Below are 23227 nucleotides of genomic sequence, written 5' to 3'. Positions count from 1 at the left end.
GCAAAGCAATAGTTATTCATTAGCAGCCTGATGGAATCATGCCAATTAGTAATTGATCATGGAATGAAAGACCGATGAATATCAATTCGCAACCAATTTTAACACAAACCCACAATCTACTAGCAACATCACACTCTCGAAAATATGTACTACCGTCTCCCCTTGACTCGAGCATATAGCGCACAAAGACAAAGGAGTATCAATTTATCTATTACCCAAATTGTTTATTCATAAGCCAATTTAAAAGTAAACTCCAAGCTAGAATGTACGTTGGCTATCCTTTGAAATATATCTCTTCGAGGTGACAATATGAATGGGATGGGTTGGGTTGGATTTGGATGATTGGTTTGAATGAGTTTGGGTCAGGCTGGACGTATGGGTCATGATGAATTTTTAAAATAAAGGGTTAAGATGGGTATGGGTCAAGATGAGAAAATTTAACCCATCTTGATTCAATTAAAGGTTAAAATACAAAGTGTTTTATAAACCCCTCAAAACAATTCAAAACTCAAAATAAATCGAAAACGAAAAATGTAAAAAAACTAAAATGTCTCCCTCCTCATCATCGTTCAACTAAAAAAAACACCCCGGTTGTGTGTCGGTTCAAGGTTTTTATTTGTTCGGTTTTGTCTCAAACTCCAAGACCGCTACCGATTGCACTTGCGTGAAGAGATAATACAACTTTTTTCTGTCTCTAAATTGAATATTATAAGGAGTCCCGAAGCTAGTGTCGGATTTCCCAACCAAACATCAAGCCACAACCGATTGCATCATATTTCGATAAACATCAGAGTATCTAAAACAATCATTCTTAGTAATATGTGTCCGAAGTGGAAACAAGTGATAGTCGTTGTGGAGGAGAAAGAGAGAAGAAATGTGGGGCACATCTGTGGATGAACATCGTCTATGATAGATTGTGAAAGGGGGAGGGGAGAAGAAGGTGAGAAGAAATTCAATGGATAGAGGGAGTATTATATGTGAGCCCTTATTGGTGATGCTCTTAAAATCACATGTATTTGTTAATACTTTTATACAACATTAACTCACATCTCAAAATTAGGGCTCTCACTTTTACCTGAATTTGAACATAGTAATATGTGTTGGTTCTTGGGTTTGATTTATAGGTGTCGGGTCAATCCGATTAAACTTTTAGTGTAAGACCCCGTTACCGGTGCCTCACTTTTGACGTTGGATTTACTCATAAACACAGTTCTACAATCAGAGTTAATTTAAATCTTTTCGCGGAAACGTTAACTTTAATCATTTGATACAAAACATTCGATCTTTTCTTTAAAACATAATATACAACATCATATTTAAAACATCATTTCTTCCATCTTCAGATGCCAGCCGTTCAATCCATGCCATGTGCCATCCTCATGCTAGCTCTTTAGTCTGATCACCTGCGTGCATACTAAAAGTCAGCTACGCTGAGTGAGTTCAAGTTAATCAAGCAACTTACCATACAACCATTACATGCATTATATACATATCCGAAGACACATAGTCCACTGTCTAACCTGCTCACCTTACCACTTAACCACTTAACTGCCCCCTAACCACTTAGCCACTTGTTTACGATAACACATAGAGGCTTGCCCTCCCACGCACTCACGTTATGCCACTTTAATAACGAAGGCACGTATAGGCTTACCCTACCACGCACTCACGTTACGCCACTTTAATAAAGAAGGCACGTATAGTCTTACCCTACCACGTACTATCGTCATGCCACTAACACCCTTACTAGACCCTTGCCACTTCTATCACACTCTACCTCGACTTGTCTAAAACACACTTTCTATCATTACATCATTTACATAATAACCAAGTTACATCATAACATTTACACACAGTAATAACCACTTGGAGGTCATTCCCATTGGCGGTACGCGCAATATCCGAAGATCGTCCACGCACTGACTAACGTTACATTCCCTATCTACACGTGCAATATCCGAAGATCGTTCACGCATCGACAGACGTCCATTCACAACATATATATATATATATATATATATATATATATATATATATATATATATATATATATAGAGCAGGGTTAAAATAAGAAGTAAACTATCCTAAGAAGTGTAAGAAGTGGTTTTTACCCTTAAAAACATAAAACACACCGAACAAAAAACACACTAACAATATCCACCATCAGATGATCACATACAACACCCGATATTAATTCTCACACTTCTTACAAATAACTCACTTCTTATTCTAACCCCACCGCATATATATATATATATATATATATATATATATATATATATATGTATATATATATCATATCATATCAAACATTATAGCATACACTTACCACATAAGGTAAGTGTATTCACACTTCACATAGAGTATGCACACAGCCCTGAGAACATAACAAGGAAGTGGGGCTAGAAACTCATAGAACTCGGTTACGTTCACCGTTAATGGTAATCCCTTTCTTTAGTCGTGCAAGGCTAACTGTATAACAATTATGCGTATCAGTTAACTATCACAACCCATATCATGTTTCTAGTTTAATTATAACCCTCAATGAACGGGGGTCCAGGGGCAACGCCTCTGGCAGCGGGGTCTAGGGGCGGCAGCCCCTAGCAGGGTCCAAGGGCAGAGCCCCTGGCTGGGGTCTAGCTGACTATTATAGCGAATTGGACCTTATAACGAACTGATCATCATAACGAATTGGACCTTATAACGAACCAGCCATCATAACGAATTGGACCTTAACGAAATGGGCTATTTCGTCATTCTTTCTTTAACGAATTGGCTTAACAAATTGCTTCTAATTCGTTATCTCTTCTTAACGAATGGACATAATGAATTGCTGTTAATTCGTTACTTCTCCTTAACGAATGGGCATAACGAATTACTGTTAGTTCGTTATTCCTCCGTTAACGAATTAGGGTTAGGTCAGAATGTCAGAATATTCTGACATCCTCATATTCATAACTCCGGCGCCGCCTTTCTGGCCCAATCATCGCCGAAAAAGCGAGATATCGCTTGTTTCACCACTGTTTTTCGTCCCATTCGATCCAGATCTGAGCTAGGGTGAACCCTAAGCTCATCTTTTGATCGGTTTATACCCGATTCCACTCAGATCTTGTGAATTTAACGGTTTAAGGTGTGGGCTCTTCGTTTCGCGACTAGATATAGCGGGTTTGGATCCATACAATTTCACACTATCATTACCTCGAGTCGGAAATCGATTCTTCTTCTTGGTTTCGGCTAGATATAGAAAGTAGGATGAGAGAGAGCTAAGTATGTGTTTTGGGTTGTATGGAATATGTGTAAATGAATCGATTAAGGGTTAATTATAGTATTTATATTATGGGTCATGGGCTTGAGCCCATGGTCTATCTTCCTTCCTTTCTAATCCAAGTCCATTACCCATATTACTTATGTCACACCCCGACCAAAGGCGGCGGAGCATGCCGGGGTGCAACCGATTGCCCAAATACACAAGACACTATTTAAAGTGACAATATTTAATCAACTCATTTTATTTCATAAATCAATAAACAAACACATCTCGTTCATATAAACAGATTTGAAAACAAGTAGCAATCATATTGTTCGTTTTACTAATACCCTAATAATCTTGGTAACGTTTTTCGTCAAGTCCCAGTGTCAACAAAAGTCAAACCTGTAACATTTCATAAAATAAAGTTTGTCAACACAAAGGTTGGTGAGCAATTCATAAGTTTGAGCATATAAGTATATAGTAATAAAAAGCCACAAAACATGTATACAAAACAATAAATAAAAGCTATAAACTTGGATAAAATAGTTATCTCTAAACAAGTTAGCGACACCTAGCTATAAGGGGATGTCAAATAGTCTAGGATTTTATTGACAATTGCTAAACACATTAGCACCACCTAGCTACAAGAGGTTGCCAAGTAGTCTAGGATTTTATATTTATCATTAATTGCATTACATTAACGACACCTTACCATGAGGGGTTGCCAAATGGTCTAGGATTTATAGTTCCACCATCCAAAAGCGATAAACACATAAGCATGTAAGCATAGAACACCAAATCGAGTAATTATTTAAGTAAAGTATACTATCACGTTTGTGGGTTTAAAGATTCAAGTAAATAAATCATTTAGTTTGATAAGTATGAAATGTCTCCCCAAAACGAAAGATGGAAAACGGGGTATGAAAGTACTCACCTCGATTGAGGAATTGAGAAACTAATAAGTGATCGACATAAAGAAAGCTTGTGAACGAAACGAACAAATCCTACTTTAAAGCTAATTGAAAAAGAATAAATAATATATTAATGAACTTGAACTTTTAGTTGAAACTACATTGGAAAAACATTGAACGAGGAGGTTCGGTTGTAAATCGGATTACCGGTTAATTTGTTAATGATTAGGGACTCGTACTAAATTGATAATTAATATAAAAATAATATTATTTTATTTGGGCTTTTATATAACTAAACCAATATTAAATAGAATCAATATGGGTTTTAAATCAATGGTTCGGTTTTTATAAAAATGAATTGATAATAAAGCTTATAATAATATTATTAATGATAAAGATAGAAATGATAATAATGATTTTAGAATATGTTATATATATATATATATATATATATATATATATATATATATATATATATATATATATATATATATAAAATAATGATGATAATAATACATAATAATAATAATATTACCAACTGAGAATTGTTGTTAAAACTAATAATAGTAGTAGTAGTAGTAGTAGTAGTAGTAGTAGTAGTAGTAAATATAACAATAATTACTTTGGTTGTTGAATACATTATTAATAGATTTATGAACTTGAAAAATAATAATAATTATTATAATAATTATATGTGTCATATTAATATTAACTAATACTTATAACATTTTAATAATGATAGTATTAGTGATAAAAATATAACTCGAGTGACGGCGACGTTAAATGGCAACTAGGCCCGACATGGGTTTCGGTTTAATAAAACAAGTGGATAATATTTACAATAATATAATTTAATAATATTACTTAATAATCATAATAATAATGATAGCTGCGGTAGCAGGTACTACGAGCCCTCTGTCCCACGCGGCTCGCGTGGTTCACCGGTTCCACCGAAAACTCTCATTTGTTGAAGCGGAGCATAGTGCGCTTTAGGCGCCGAGCGAGAAAGGTCTTTTTTATTGATTGCACGAGCCAGAAATTGCAGAGGAGCAGGATCCGAAGCGGTGGCTGCTACAAGAATGGAATATTCCATAGCATTCGCTTCTGAAAGAATTTGAACTAATTGTGCCACAGTTGACTCTATTTCACGAAGATGTCATTTTCAAGATAGGATTTTTGGTTGTAAATCAATGTGAGTAGCCCTACTTTCCCCTCCATTTTTTATCCGCAGGAGGTTCACTTCAGGTTGCTGTTCAAATGAGTGAAGTTATTGAATTCTAATTAGACCTAACAAGAACAGAATCACGCTCTGTAGAATTTGAACCTACGACATCAGGTTTTGGAGACCCACGTTCTACCGAACTGAACTAAGAACGCTTTCTTATCACATTAGATAATAATAATAAATATTATATCATTAATAATAATAATAATAAGCCTTATTATAAGTTACGAGATTAATAAAATAAATAATCCATATATATATATATATGGATTATTTATATATATGGATTAGACACCAAGATAAACAAACTCTAAATCTCATTACTTATAAACGATGCTTGGCCAAGAACAATTGTCGGAGCCGAACAAAGATCGTCGGAGAAACTGTTTCCACCAGAGAGAGAGAGAGAGTCCGTGAGAGAGAGAGACGATGAGAGAGAGATGACGGTGAGAGAGAGAGAGGGGCAGAGAGGGAGTGGGAGAGAGAGAGACGCGGAGAGAGAAGAGAGAGAGAGAGAGAGCCGAGAGTGAGAGAGTGAGAGGAAGGACGATGGCCGAAGTGCCGTCGCCGGCTTCTCACTGGAATCCCGAGCTCACCGGAAAAAACGAAAACGGAGAGAGAGGATGAGAATGGTTGTGTTGGGGTTATGGAACAGAGTGGGAGAGAGAGTGGTCGGAGATGGTGGTGTGTCGAAGGTGGTGGCCGGCAGGGGTGGCGGCGGCGGAAGCCGGAAATCGGCGCCGGAAAGAGGGAGGAAGAAGATGGGTGTGGGTGGGGTTAATATGTTAGGGTTAGGTTTTTTATATTTATATATGTATAGCATATTTTCAAAATGGCCCCTCAAGTTTGGTATTTAGTTTATAATGATTTAAAACTTTTATAACTTTAAAGAAATCCACTTTAGTCCCTAATGTTTACTTAACCGGGCTTATAAATTATAAGTAACTGTATTTGACAAACTCCACACACGCTAGAGTTATAACATCAATAATTTGATAAAATGCCGGTTCGGGTTTACAAGCTTAACCACAACTACGATGTATAATTTATTAAAATAAAACGTGAAAATCGTCATGTTACAAAATGATTACAAAAATGAATATAAAACGAGACCCGAAATTGACGAATGTCACAGTATCCCCAACTTTTTGGAAATTTCATCCCGAAATTAAGATAAACTTAAAGAAAAAATAATTATTAATTAATATTGTCTTTAGTATGATAATTGCAAGGAAATTTTTTTGGCAAAAGAATAACGTCAATTCCTTGGATGACCCGAAAAACTCTACAAATGAGAAACATAATAAAGGAACTTATATATAGGATGTACCGGCGGCGTATCCACCATGTCTTTATCACGATTCGCATTTCCATTGTTTTTCTACCATCATCCTCGGGTCTGAGTTATCGCACACAAGTGTACTTACTATGGCCTTCATACGTGGATTTCATTAATTAAGTGTGCACCCATAATTATTTAGATCATCGTAGGGTCCACATGATTCGTCCCATTGTGTGGTTTAAAAGACATATATATATATATATATATATATATATATATATATATATATTGAAATCTTAAACATTTGAAACGTGCATAAATCTGTTGAATTTTAATAATGGGAACTCTGATAGAAGGGAATGAGAAATCCAATAAAGGAAACGAGGATCCAAATAGTGAAAAATGAAAAATCCAATAGGTGTAAATGAGAAACCCAAAAGTGAGTTCATGAGGTCGGGGTAAACAACGTTACATTTAATAATAGCATACGATGAGTTTCATACATGGACAAACTTGAGGTTATAAGTATTTGAGGATGTGATTACATGAAATGTGATATCATGAGGATGAGGTGAGTTTATTTGGGGTGACGCACACGTGCATCAATATGAATAAAATAGTATTGATTAACAACCAAAATAATTGATGAAATGTGATAAAACGTGAATACGACCACTATGGTGAAACCATTTATATAATCGTCATTATAATCACGGTTTCTAATAGCGTCTAAACTTGTAGACAGCCACACATAGGCCGTTAACAGGTTAGATGAAATGATATAGAACAACGCATAGAATCGTGTTTACATAAATGCTCAAATATAAATAACATAGCCAAGAAAATATCGTTTAAAAGATAAACAAGATTTTTGGCGAAGTTAAGATTTTGAAAGTATTATACAAATTGTCATTGAATAATTTGCATTCGGTCACGAAAATTCGAAACACAAAAATGAAATCTCATGCATAATATTGTCATCGAAACATCTCATCAAATGAAAAGAAAATCGCAATAATTGTGTGACTCGAATTAATGTCGAAATATGTAAATCGCGTGTCATATAGGATGAAATTTGAAAAATGAAGTCTTTAAGTAAAACTGTTCATTCGTTTCCAAGAAAATTTGAATATAATAATAATATAGTATCGCGGTAACGCGTAACTAAAGAAACGTTTTGATCATTATCAATTGTAAATCTTGTAAGCCAAATTGTTAAAGGGTTTTGTGTGCATAAAGTTATTGTGACGAAAATAATTTATATAAAGTAATGATGCTTGAGATAATAAGAGGTAATAGTTCGCGTAAATCGTTATTGAACAAAACTCATGGCACAAAGTTTAGTATATAGGGTATTTATAAATGCGTCCCAAAAAGTTTTATGAAGTCATGATCATTGAGTTTATGCAAGATGATGAAAGTTGAAATTTGTTACTAAATAAATCCCGCATTCAACATTCAAATTGAAACCTCGTATTTATAAAGTCTTTATGAGATTTATCACCTTAGATGACAATATTTATAAATATTGAAATCACCCATATAATCGTTTAATAATCTTTGAAAGCCCATCCTCATAATCAAATTTTGTGTCATGACAATACCATATATATATTTATTTTATTAATGCTTCATAAAATACGAGCATGATACGTAAACCATTATTATTATTATTATTTGAGTTTATAACTTAAAAGTGATTATTTGAACACATGAGGTTGTTATACATACACTAGTTGCATATATATAAATAAAAAAATGGGGAATAACGAAGCTTGCATGCATAGGGAGGGGTGGGTCTTAGGCTTCGTACGGTGAATGTGTTGGAAACTTAGTATTAAGTGAGAGTGTTTAGGTCGACTTGGGTAGTTGAGTTTTCTTGAGTTGAATCGATGGGGTTTGTTGAGTTTAGGTCTTTTTAGTGGGTTAGGCTTGGATGATTTGTGTGAGTAGTGGTTGGGCTATTAGGATGATGCTTGCTTATGTGACACTCGTCAATTTCAGGTTAACTCCGTTAACTCAACTCCGTCAATTCAAACTTAGGATCACTGGATCTATAACGCACATCTCATTACATTTAAACTAAGGTTTTAAATGACGCTTGACAATTACTACATGTGTAGTCTTTCGGGATTGTACCGAAACGCAAACGAATTGACGCAAACCATTGGTGAATAAACGAAAAACGTCAAAACAATAATTATGTGATAATTATGTGTTAGACTTATGTGTTATGTGATAACATCGTATCAAACGCTAACTCAAGATGCAAACGAGTTAATTTAAGCTAGAAAAGTGATAATTAGTAGTTGAGGGACCTAGATGTAACATGTTATTATTATTAATAACAATAAACCCTAACTCTCTCTTCTCTCTTTCTCTCTACCCGACGGCAGCCCCTCTCTCCCTCTCTTTGCGATCGGCAGCCACAACACACACACATATCATCTTGTTTTGATCTTGTTCTTCATAATCGGAGCATCCTACACTCATTTCTAAGCACCTCTCACGTTTCCCTTGGTTATTTATGCGTTTTTAAGGTATAAATATGAAACCCTAACTATTGAATATCATGTATTAAGTGTTTTATGATTGATTATGGCTAGAGGATGATTGATTATGTGTTAGTGATTGATATTGATAGTCATATGTGATTTTGAACGGTGAAAGACTGATGAATCATTGATTGTTTGTAAACCCTAGAGGGTTACTACTGATTTCTATGATTAATTATGTGTATTACACGTTTTGAGTTATGTCATATGCTTAGGATGCACGTTAGATGATTGTTTATGCTTGCTGAGTTTTGACAGCAGTGATTGTTAAACTTGAACGATGTGTAACTTGTTGAATATAAAATCAAACTGAGCTAATTATGAGTCTACAAGGTAGTACTCTGAGTCTAGTTTTCAGAAAGTCCAACCACGCCTAATTTGGAGGTGTTTTGGTTGGTCAAACGATTTAAATGTGATTAAAGGTCAAAACTGGTACTGGACAGATTGTAAGTTATGATTAGACAACTGTAACTAAATGTTAATGTGGAAATTGGTCGAGGTTGTTAACACTACAAGGTGCTATAATGAGTCTAGTTTCTATAAAGCCTAAGTTTTTAATTTTTGGACGAGTAAAAGTTAATCTTTATGATTTTACAAAACTGAAGTGCAAATCTGAGTTGTGAGACCTGCTGTTAAGTTGTTTTATAAATATCATATCTCATGAACTACGAGACCGAATGGGTTGGTTCCACTTCTGGAAGTTAACTTTTTGAGTTAAGAACCTAACCCAATTGGTCTTGCATTAATTAGATTTTTCATTTAACGGGAATAACAAATAACATTCTTTTGCGCATGAATTTGACTGTTGTGAGTTTGCTGTAGTAATTTGATCATTGTGAGAAATATAGGTGGAATAAAAATACAACAAAATATGTTATGGAAACCTAACACATGTATGCTTTTGTGATGATTTTTTGTGAATTAATTGAGATGATATGATCTGTTGAATAGAATAATCTTTCAAGTAGAATTCTGTCTCGGTAAAGTTAGCTGCTGAATTTTGTGAAAATACATGAAAAGTGCTAGTTGCCAGTTAATTGTTATGTTTTGACCAAATTGCCCTTGCGGGGAATAATTGCTAGATATGTACACTATAAATACTTGACACGTAGATAGTTATTCACAACATGTAACGTATCACAAATGTGCTTGTTAAAGTCACACACGATTCACAAACGAAACACGAAACGTATTTTGTGCATAGGTGTTATGTGCCGAGTCTAGAGACTCGATAATAGTTCCGACACTTAAAAAAATCTCCTTGTTGTTTTAGAACGCTAGAGAGAGTTTTCTGTGACGCGCATCACTTGGTGACTTGTTTTTGGGAATTCTTCGCAAACAGTGAGTTTCACTTTCCCCTCTAAACTTTTTAAACGCTTTTCACTTGGGGGAGATAACATACTCCGAAAACGCTTTTAGATTTTGTTATGAAATTATATATCACTTGTAAAGGCTAAGTGGCAAACGAAACAATTGAAGTCCTACACATCGAACCGTTTAGTATTGGAAAATAGCGAGTCACTGTTGAGTAGTACTACTGGGTTTGACAAACCCCACCCAACGCTAAACTCGACTGGAGGTCGAGTGGGTGTAATTTTGGCTAACACATTACCATGGTCTGGATGACCTGGTGGCAAGGCACTTGATAAACAGTCAGCTTCGGTGTCGAACACTTAGTAATACTTGCTTTATAGGCTAGCTACCTATAGATATATAATCGATTTAACACTATCTGGTAACGCAAAACGCAAAACGCTAAACGCAAAACGCAAACGCTTTATCTATTTAAACTTGTGAACTCACCAACCCCGTGTTGACACTTTTAGTATGTTATTCTCAGGTAGTCGAGGCGGGCGCGCGGTATAGGATCATGCATTGCTTGAAACGCTTTTGTTTATGCAAACTCATTTTTAAACTGTTATCTTTGGGTTTTAAGACGTTCTGCGTGACGCAACATTTGTTATATGGTTTTTACGCTTCCGCATTTAATTACTCGTAAACGTTTTCGTGGTTTGAAAACTTTGTTTTATGGTTTGATTATAACTAATGAATCCGATCCTGTTAGTTCACACCCTCTGACGGTAAAACTCCGTTAGTGGATTTTGAGGGTGTGACAACTTATTTGAGTTCGGGTAAGTTGATGGGTTGGGTAAGTCGACCTTGACTAGCTTGGGTTGAGATTTGGTTTATACATGTATTTTGCAAGGAGTGTTCGGGTTACTATTTTGATATCAACTCTATGGTTGGATGGGAAACGATGTGGCGATATGGTTTGTGACTCGACATAGTATGGGTCGAAAGGTTTGAGTCTTAGTTGGGTAAACTTTGGTTTGTATATGTTCAAAGCATTCGTGAGTGTGTTTGTCGGTGTCTTTGAAGTATTTGGATAGTGAGTTTGATAGGTTTTCATGGCGTAGAAGTGTCGGTAGTTGGGGCATTTTGTTGGGAAGATTTTTGTATATCTTGGACTTACGTGTTTTGTTGGGTAGATTTTTGTATATCTTGGTGAGGGTTTACTTTTGGATGTTTAGGATTTCGTTCATATTGAGGAAAGACTTGAGTACGTGGGAAAGTGTGACACTCGTCAATTTCAGGTTAACTCCGTTAATCCAAACTCCGTCAATTCAAACTTAAGATCACTAGAACTATAACGCACATCTCATTACATTTAAACTAGGGTTTTAAATGATGCTTGACAATCACTACACATGTAGTCTTTCGGGATTGCACCGAAACGCAAACGAGTTGACGCAAACCATTGGTGAATAAACAACAAACATCAAAACAATAATTATTTGATAATGATGTGTTAGGCTTATGTGTTATTTGATAATTATGTGTAGAACATTAACTCAAGATGCAAAAAGCTATTTTATGCTAGAAAAGTAATAACTAAAAGAGGAGAGACTTTTGTGTAACATATTATTATTAAATAATAACAAAACCCTAACCCCTTCCCTCCCCCTCCCAAACCCGATCCCCCCCCCCCCCCTCTCCTTCTCCCTTGGCTGCCGTCGCACTACACACACATACATACAAAGATTTTTCAAGTTTGGTTGAAGAATTAAGGTGCTAGGAAGGTATTAACAACTACTCTATGCATTATTTGTGTTTAATTTTGATATTGAATGGGTTAATCAAAACCCTAGACTCTTGAAAGTGATGATTAAGATGAGTTAGGGTTTGATCATATGCTTGATGATGATTTGCTAATGAAATTGATAACTAAGTGTGTTATTTTTGTTGTTAATCATTGTTCTTTGATTTTAAACTTTCAAGAAAAACCCTAACTATGTGTGTAATGTGATATTGATATACATGATTGGTAAATATTGTGACTAGAGTGTTATATGCATGGATTATGGTTCATAGATTGTTATTATGTTGAGTTGTAATGTAAACTGGTACTGGACAGATTGTTAAGTTTATGTTTAGATGACTGTAACTGAATGTTAATTATGTAATTGGTCGAAACTTTTAACACTACAGTGTACTAGGTTGAGTCTAGTTTCTATAAAGTCCAAGTTTGTAATTTTTGGACGTGTAAAAGTTAACTTTTTTTATTCTACAAAACTGAGGTGCAAGTCTGAATTGTGAGGTCTGCTGTTAGGCTGTTTTGTAATTACCATATCTCATAAACTACAAGACCAAATGGGTTGGTTCCACTTCTGGAAGTTAACATGTTGAATTAAAAACCTAACCCATTTGGTCTTGCATTAATTGGAATTACCATTTAACGGGAATAACAAATCTCATTCCGTTGCGCCTGACTTTTACTGTTGTGAGTTTACTGTAATGTTTTAGTAATTGTGAGAAATCTATGTGGAATAAAAATACAATAAAAATAGTTCTGGAAACCTAACTCATGTATGCTTTTGTGAAGATTTTTGGTGAATTAATTTATATGTTATGATCTGTTGAATAGAGTAATCTTTCAAGTAGAAATCTGTCTTGATAAAACTAGCTGCTGAACTATGTGAAGATACATGAAACGTGCTTATTGTTAGATAATTGCCATGATTTTGACTAAATTGCCCTTGTGGGGAATAATTGCTAGTAATGTACAATATTAATACTTGACACGTAAGTAGTTGTTCACACATGTAGCGTATCACCAATGTGTTTGTTGAGTCACACACAATTCACAAACGAAACACGAAACGTATCTTATGCATAGGTATTATGTGCCGAGTCTAGAGACTCAATAATAGTTCCAACACTTAGAAAATCTCATTCTTGTTTTAGAACGCTAGTGAGGATTTTCTGTGACGCGCATCTCTTGGTTGACTTGTTTTTGAATTCTTCGCAAACAGTGAGTTTCACGTTCCCCTTTTACTCTTTTAAATGCTTTTACTTGGGGGAGATAACATACTCCAAAACGCTTTAGATTTTGTTATTTAGTTATATATCACTTGTAAAGGCTAAGTGGCAAACGAAACAACTAAAGTCCTTCATAACATCGAACCGTTTAGTATTTGTATAATAGCGAGTCATTATTGAGTAGTATTACTGGGTTTGACAAACCCCACCCAACGCTAAACTCGACTGGAGGTCGAGTGGGTGTAATCTTGGCTAACACATTTTCCATGGTTGGGATAGACATGGTGGCAAGGCAATTGATAAACAGTCAGCTTCTGTGTCGAACACTTAGTAATACTTGTATAGGCTAGCTACCTATCGATATATAATTGATTTAACATTATCTGGTAACGCAAACGCAAAACGTAAACGCAAACGCAAACGCTTTATTTATATAAACTTGTGAACTCACCAACCCCGTGTTGACACTTTTAGTATGTTATTCTCAGGTAGCCGAGGCGGGCGCGCGGTATAGGAACATGCATTACACTGAACTCTATCGTTTTTGCAAACTTGTTTTTAAACTGTTATTAATTGGGTTTTAAGTCGTCCTGCGTGACGCAACACTTGGTTTATGATTTTACGCTTCCGCACTTATTTACACTTAAATGTTTTCGTGGTTTGAAAACTTTACTTATGGTTTGATTATAACTAATGATTCCGATCCTGTTAGTTCACACCCTCTGACGGTAAAACTCCGTTAGTGGATTTTGAGGGTGTGACAGAAAGCTTTTGTAGTGGAAGGATGGTTTGATTTTTTTGAGGCGGTAGTTTGAGAGAGAATACGGGTGTTTGGAAACTTGGTTGCGTCTAGGGAGATTTTTTTTTTTTTACTAACAATAGGTATTAAATTGAAAATATCATAATTTATAAATAATGTTTGAAGCATCCATGAAAATTTTGATAATTAAAATTACAAGTTAATATATATATAAATATATATATTATACAAATATAATTTTTTGAGATCCGAACTTGTGAATCACACATTTTTTTATAGAGATTACAATAAAAAAAAAATTTTGCTTATAAGGAAATTTAAAATACGTAAATTGAATGTCAAAATTTGTTATGAGATCTCAATATTGAATGATGAATGTCGTTTTGGGAATACAAAGTTGCAAAATGAGAATTTTTCTTTACCAAGTTCGTTATTTAATATCGTGTAATGAAAATATTATGGTAAGTTTTTTTTTTATCATAATCCGATATTTCTTAGTTAAGCATTAGTTAAAATGACCGGCATTGTAAATCGAGAAATCACAAGCAAACGATTTTTGGTCTTTAAAGTAAAATTTCTATGAAGTTTTGCATGAGAGTTTCAAGAAGATTACAAGCTATAAGTTTGTGACTTTCTTGGAAGATCATGGCAAAACTATCATAAAAATTTTAAAACGCGGAAAGTCGTATGATATAAATTTTTATTTGCGAAAATTTATAATGAACCAAAGATTACATGATGAAAGTTGTTATGAAAATAAATTCGGGTAGCGAAAATTTTTACCACGTGTATTATATAATGTAGTATAATTAAAAATGTCGTGAGATGTTTAAATAATTAAAATTTTGAAGTGATCGTCCAAAATAAACGGAATAGTTATAAAAATAAAATTTTATAAGATTTTTTTTTGTACAAGGACTTTAAAGACAAGTTAAATTTATATAATAGGAAATTTACTTGAAAAGTTGAGGTGAAATTTATCACAAAACCTTCTTAATATGATGCAATTTATAATAAGATTTTCGTTTGTAAATCGTCTTAATGAAAATAAATGGCATATTAAAAATCATTATGAATAGATCAAACTCTATATATACATATATTTATTTATTTTCTTTTTTATAACGAAGAGATTTTAATGAACGAAATTTGCAATAAAAAATCCGTGTGAAATCAAAAAGAGAAAATTGGTGTAAAACTTACCATATAGAATTGAGATATAAAAGAATTATTAACAATAAGAAAAATTATAACATTTATAAATGAAGACTCGTGATAAGAATTTATAACAAAATAAAGAAAAAATGGTTTAAATTTTTGAAACGTAATAATAATGTTTTAAGATTTAATGGTGGAAAAATCGCGCATGTACCACCATGACTTGATATTCCGACACTAAAATTTTTTTTACAAAACTACCTTGTTGGAGTGTAAACATGTGCACGTACCACCGCGTCTTTTTCATGTTTTCGACTCAAATAACGATTGTAACAAAAATAATAAATCGGAATACAACGTCATGTCCAAACACTAGTCCACGTACCACCATGGTTCTATTGTTTTAACACTGAAAAATTAGGATGGCGAGCGGAACGCTCGTATTCGACTACTTAAAGTGGCCATCTCATATGAGACAATCTTTAAGGAGATTTGAAACAACGGGATCCAAGTTAAGCTCGTGATCCATAAAGCACAATAAAAACTAATGTTTTTGCGTTTTAAGGTAAGGATACCTTGGAGTAATATGAAAGTGTGTGTATGTGTATATTTATGATTTGATAAAATAAATAAGTATATAAATAAACAAGTGTAATGAACAATCAAGTAGGGTAAACACGTATAGGCAACACGTATAAGGACCCTAAAGTAAAGACTATACTAGGTCGTTACGTCTAACTAGGGATGAGCATTTTTTCCCTAATAACCGTACTTGTACTCGTACCGTACCCGTACACGTACCCGTACCGATTTAGCATATTCGGTACGGGTGTTGGCACTCATTTTTGTTGAATTTTGGTACATGTACAATCGGGTACAAGTACGGGTACGGTACGGGTACATTTGGTATTTTGTACCTATTTAGATTATATAAGGGTTTAATTGAGATTCTTCATATTTAATATATAAAATAAATTCTCCAACCATGTTATTATTGAACAATCATCAAACGTTTCTTCAAAATTAAATAATATAACATCCAAGACACGAACCAACAAACAAATCAATTAAAATCGGCGACCGAGTTAGGGTTCTTCAATACTCTATTATCATTAAATTGATGGCTAATTTGGTACATGTACTAATTTAGTGCCCGTCACATACCTGTGCAAGTACCTATGCCCGGACTAATTCAGGTTGTTTGTTACTTGTACCGGTACCGGTTTCAAAATCGTCGAAAGTTTGGAAGTAAAAAAGCAAAGTGGTATAAAAACAGGTATTGTACCAAAATACCTGTACCAATACCTGTACTCGTACCATACCGAAAAATTTGGTACGAGTATTGGTACGTGTTTTTATTGATTTTTTGGTACGAGTACAGATGGGTACAAGTACGGGTACGGATACGGGTACTGTCCAACGCTCATCCCTACGTCTAACCACCTATCCTATAGTCTTGTGGCTCTGATACCAATCTGTCGCACCCCGACCAAAGGCGGCGGAACATCCCGGGGTGCAACCGATTGCCCAAATACACATGACACTATTTAACGTGACAATATTTAATCAACTCATTTTATTTCATAAATCAATAAACAAACACATCTCGTTCATATAAACAAATTTGAAAATAAGTAGCAATCATATTGTTCATTTTATTAATACCCTAATAGTCTTGGTAACGTTTTTCGTCAAGTCCCCGAGTCAACAAAAGTCAAACCTGTAACATTTCATAAAATAAAGTTTGTCAACACAAAGGTTGGTGAGCAATTCATAAGTTTGAGCATATAAGTATATAGTAATAAAAAGTCACAAAACATGTATACAAAACAATAAATAAAAGCTATAAACCTGGATAAAATAGTTATCGCTAAACAAGTTAGCGACACCTAGCTATAAGGGGATGCCAAATAGTCTAGGATTTTATTGACAATTGCTAAACACATTAGCACCACCTAGCTACAAGGGGTTGCCAAGTAGTCTAGGATTTTATAGTTATCGTCAATTGCATTACGTTAACGATACCTTGCCATGAGGGGTTGCCAAATGGTTTAGGATTTATAGTTCCACCATCCAAAAGCGATAAACACATAAACATGTAAGCATAGAACACCAAATCGAGCAATTATTTAAGTATACAATCACGTTTGTGGGTTTACAGATTCAAGTAAATAAATCATTTAGTTTGATAAGTATGAAATGTCACCCCAAAACGAAAGATGGAAAACGGGGTATGAAAGTACTCACCTCGATTGACGAATTGAGAAACTAATAAGTGATCAACATATAGAAAGCTTGTGAACGAAACGAACAAATCCGACTTGAAAGCTAATTGAAAAAATATAAATAATATATTAATGAACTTGAACTTTTAGTTGAAACTATATTGGAAAAACATTGAACGAGGAGGTTCGGTTGTAAATCGGATTACCGGTTAATTTGTTACCGATTAGGGACTCGTACTAAATTGATAATTAATATAAAAATAATATTATTTTATTTGGGCTTTTATATAACTAAACCAATATTAAATTGAATCAAGACGGGTTTTAAATCAAGGGTTCGGTTTTTATAAAAATGAATTGATAATAAAGCTTATAATAATATTATTAATGATAAAGATAGAAATGATAATAATGATTTTAGAATATGTTATATATATATATATAATAATGATGATAATAATACATAATAATAACACTACCAACTGAGAATTGTTGTTAAAACTAATAATAGTAGTAATAATAAATATAACAATAATTACTTTGGTTGTTGAATACATTATTAATAGATTTATGAACTTTAAATATAATTATTATTATTATTATTATAACTATATGTGTCATATTAATATTAACTAATACTTATAACATTTTAATAATAGTAGTATTAGTGATAAAAATATAACTCGAGTGACGGCGACGTTAAATGGCAACTAGGCCCGACATGGGTTTCGGTTAAATAAAACAAGTGGATAATATTCACAATAATATAATTTAATAATATTACTTAATAATCATAATAATAATGATAATAATAATAATAATAATAATAAATATTATCTCGTTAATAATATTAATAATAAGCCTTATTATAAGTTATGAGATTAATAAAATAAATAATCTAATACCAAACACCCTCCAAAGTCGTTTTAGGGGGAAAACGAACTCGTGACTTGATTACCGAATATGAGTTAGACACCAAGATAAACAAACTCTAAATCTCATTACCTATAAACGATGCTAGGCCGAGAACAATTGTTGGAGCCGAACAAAGATCGTCGGAGAAACTGTTTCCACCAGAGAGAGAAAGAGAGAGTCCGTGAGAGAGGGAGAGAGAGAGAGAGACAGAGAGAGAGGGATGCGGTGAGAGAGAGAGAGACGCGGAGAGAGAAGAGAGAGAGAGTGAGAGGAAGTACGTCGGCCGGAGTGCCATCGCCGGCTTCTCGCCGGAATCCCGAGCTCGCCGGAAAAAACGAACACAGAGGGAGAGGATGAGAGTGGTTGTGTCGGGGTTATGGACCAGAGTGGTAGAGAGAGTGGTCGGAGATGGTGGTGCGTCGAAGGTGGTGGCCGGCAGGGGTGGAGGCGGCGGCGGCCGGAAATCGGCGCCGGAAAGAGGGAGGAAGAAGATGGGTGTGGGTGGGGTTAATATATTAGGGTTAGGGTTTTGATATTTATATATGTATAACATATTTTTTAAAATGGCCCCTCAAGTTTGGTATTTAGTTTATAATGATTTAAAACTTGTATAACTTTAAAGAAATCCACTTTAGTCCCTAACGTTTACTTAACCGAGCTTATAAATTATAAGTAACTGTATTTGACAAACTCCCCACACGCTAGAGTTATAACATCAATAATTTAATAAAATGTCGGTTCGGGTTTACAAGCTTAACCACAACTACGATGTATAGTTTATTAAAATAAAACGTGAAAAATCGTCATGTTACAAAATAATTACAAAAATGAATATAAAACGAGACCCGAAATTGACGAATGTCACAACTTAACCCAACACAAGCCCGACTCATAATAATTCCTACTTTACTTATTATTTCTCCGCTAACCCGAGTAAAATTTCTCACCAATAATAAATAATATTATTAATATTATTTTAGAAATTTCGGGATGTTACATTTAGTTTTAAAACCAAACATACTTTTAGGTATAATAAGCTAAGCATTAATTGGCCACTAAGGTTGTTAGAATCTAGCCCAGATAGGCTATTCTCATTCCACCTTTTATGGATTGGCTATTTATTGTTTATTTATGCTTTCGATTTATGACTTATAGCACATGTAATCGAACACTCTTATCATGCTAGATTGAAGACGATTATGGTTGGACTCTGTATTGCTCGTTTTTTAATTGTTTATGGGGTTGTGTTGGTTTATTATTTGGTCATTACGTTATGAGCGAAGAATAATATTTTACTTTTGTTTTAGCATTGTAGTTTTTAATATTTTTTTGTTTTCTAGGATACTTGAAAGCCGATTAACCAACCCGAAAAATCCGAACCAAAAAAATCATGAGGGATTTGGGTTCGGTTTCAGGTCGATTTTTAAAAGTTTGTAACCCGAAGAATCCGATCCGAAAAATTCGAAACCCGAAAAATAAACCCGAAGAAAGCCCTTACTCAAAATAATTCTCTAGTTAGTTAGGTAATTCTTATGGTTTAACTATGTGGACAACAATCTACTATATTAAAATTTACAAAGAAGTTCGCCTAAGAAATAATATATACAAGTTGCAACCTATCTTCACTATAGTGTTTAATTTGTGTTTTATTAGTGAGTTCCTCGTGTACATTTTGATTCGACTTTTGAATCACCGTTTGCAAGTTTGAGGTACTTAATTGTAACATTCGTCTCTTATACCAAACTAGTATTGTTCATTTGTTCACAAGAAGCTCACTATTTTATTTTTGAATTGCTTGGGTGGCGACTTGTCAAAAGATCATACATCATCATATTACATTCACTCAAGCACGTTTAATTATGGAGTTCTCCTCATATTTACAACCATTGTAACCCCATACGAGTTGGTGATATATGAGATAGTAGATTCATCTTGGCACCTCACCTTTTAGCTAGAACATAACAGTGAAAGAAAGAAGATCTAAATTGGAAACTGTGTTGGCCTAAAACATAAGAAAGTCGTCGTAAAAATAATCTTTTATGTTGGGTGCGGATTTTTATACTCGGAATTGAGCCTAACTTAAGGATGTTGACTTAAGCTGTTATTCGGAGGAAGGTACGTTGACTAATTTAATTGTCCTATATTATCTGATTGTTTTGCAGATAAGAGCACGTGTTAAATATGTTTATAAGAACGTGGATTGCAACGGAATGCTACTTGAACTTCGTCAACAAACAACGTGGGCAGTAACGGCTTGTTAAAGACTTAGTCAAGGTTTTACGGAATAATCGGAATAACAGTTGTAATCTTCTTATTATAAATTCGAGCTGATAGTATCGATAGGTCACACACAATTCACTTGTTTAGCTGCTAGTACTCATTGTATCACTTAGCTCACGTTTACTAATCAGCTCCAACCTTTGTAATCACCGATTTTGTTATTAATAATATCGACGGTGATAGTTATCACCGTCCGGGGGTTTTTTGTGCTGGAGATCATAATAATCAAGCGTAATTCGACCAAAAGTTAAGTTCATAATCTTTAACCGAAGAGATTCGACTAAAGATTACGTTGTAAACTCTTGACTGAAACGAAGATTGTCATAATCAAGGGTTTTTTCCCTCATAATCATATCCTCGTGTTCAATCTTTTTACCAACCGAACAAATAAATCTTGATTTGAATATTTCACTAATTAAACTAGCATACAATGAAAACAAAGCAAGTAAAAATATAAGAAAAACAATCAATCCAACAAACTACCTAGACAATAATCCACTCTACTAACATGACAAAATAGCAATGATATGGCAAAACATCATGAATCTAAACATAAATATTAGATTTAAATAAAGCAACCTAATACTAGCAAATAATCATCATGATGGGTTTTCAATCAAGAGATAAACATAGACTAACTTGTTTGTCAAAACAACAAAGTCTCATAATCAAAGGAAAGCTAGCATGAACAACATTCTAACCACCTAAGATTACACTAAAGTAGCCAAATTCATGAAATTAATATAAACTTATGAAACTTTAACTAGCAAGTCATCACCAAGTCAAGAATCATAACAACACTATCAATTTTCCAATATTAAGTGTAGGGTTTCATACTCATCAATAATTATATAACCAAGTTAATTTTTACTAGTCATTCCTAACTTAGCAATGTAAACAAAGATTTCATGAACATTCAAAGTTTACAAACAAACATCTAGAACATAGTTTTCCAACATGAATGCCTAAACGTTTGCAAAACTAACAAGGTTATGTAACATAACAAGCATGAACACCATCAATATCAACTTATAAATTCAACCATATTCTTGAAATAACACCAATTTACCAAAATCATGCATAGATAATATATCACATTAGCAAAAGCTTCAACATTGTCTAGATAGCAAAAGTAACTAACCCATAAGGCTTAATACAACTACAATCAAACTAGAAATAAGCTTACAAAACATGTTCAAGAACAAAGGAATGCAAACTAAGGATCAAGCAAGGATTGAATGATGGAATGATGAATCTTGTGTTGGTGGAAGCCTCCAAGAATCCCCAAAAATTGCTGCACTTGGTTGGGAGAGAATCCCCAAGACTCCACACACCAAAATGAAGTGAAAATAAGTGTTTATAAGCTTCTGTACAAAGTGCACGGTCATGCACAAAAAGTTCATGGTCGTGCACTATTTTGGGTAAGTCAAACTTTCACTTTCGGCGGCTCAGAGTTGCAGGTTCCAAAAAAGTGCATAGTCGTGCATTTCCGGCACTAGCTAGTGCACTTTAAAAATTAATGTGTCTTGTCCTCGGCATCGGATAGTGCACGGGCTTGTGCCATCGGAAGTGCATGATGGTGCACAAAAAGTGCATGATGGTGCAGTTTCACTTTTGGCACGATAGTAGATGTGCACGGGTTCCAATAAAGTGGCGCCGTCATGCACATAAGGCGCATGATGGTTCCGTTTCAGAGCATGGTCATGCACTTTCCTAACATGGTCATGCACTTTGGCACGGTATCAGATGTGCACGGGTTCCGATAAAGGTGCGCCATCATACCCATAAAGTGCATGATGGTGCAGTTGCTCAGCATGGCCATACACTTCCTTAGCGTGGTCATGCACCTGCTCTCTGCATGGTCATGCACTTTCTTAGCATGGTCATGCACTTTTGGCAGATTCTTGATTTTTGTCCCAAAAACACCATCTTTTCATCGTTTCTTCGTCGAGCGGGCGCCCGGACCTGCAAATTCATAAATAACTCAAATAAGTACCGAATACAACGAATTTGCATGGAGTTTTACCAAAATAAAAGGATAATTTGATACTAAAAGGTGTACACATTGTGTTACATCACTCACGCACTAATTTGATCAAAAGTTAGTTTGTTAATTTTTGACCGAAACAATTTGGCGCCCACCGTGGGGCAAACGGTGCTTTGATCATTATTCACTCTCAAACGAAACCCTACTCTCAATATCCACAACATGTCTTCCCAACCAAAGATTGTTTCTTCCTCTTCCGCCTATGCCTCTCCCTCCTGCTAGTAGTATCCCGAAGAAGCCTGACAATGCTCAGAAGAAACCTGCTACTCCCGTCTTCTCAGGTTCGAGGCCATCTCCCC

General features: G+C 34.5%; 1 non-coding gene across 1 annotated transcript; it reads right to left on the bottom strand.

The window, feature by feature from the left end:
- Window positions 1–5464: 5464 nt before the first annotated feature.
- On the bottom strand, window positions 5465–5538 carry TRNAW-CCA (transfer RNA tryptophan (anticodon CCA)). Its single transcript has one exon. It is a non-coding gene; the product is annotated as a tRNA-Trp (tRNA).
- Window positions 5539–23227: the final 17689 nt, after the last annotated feature.

The sequence above is a fragment of the Bidens hawaiensis genome, unplaced genomic scaffold (assembly GCF_021521415.1).
Source record: "Bidens hawaiensis isolate Kalapana, Puna unplaced genomic scaffold, B.hawaiensis_p1.1 tig00004748_1, whole genome shotgun sequence".
Lineage (NCBI taxonomy): Eukaryota > Viridiplantae > Streptophyta > Magnoliopsida > Asterales > Asteraceae > Bidens > Bidens hawaiensis.
Note: the sequence above shows the minus strand (reverse complement) of the source record. Positions and strands in the feature narration are given on the sequence as shown.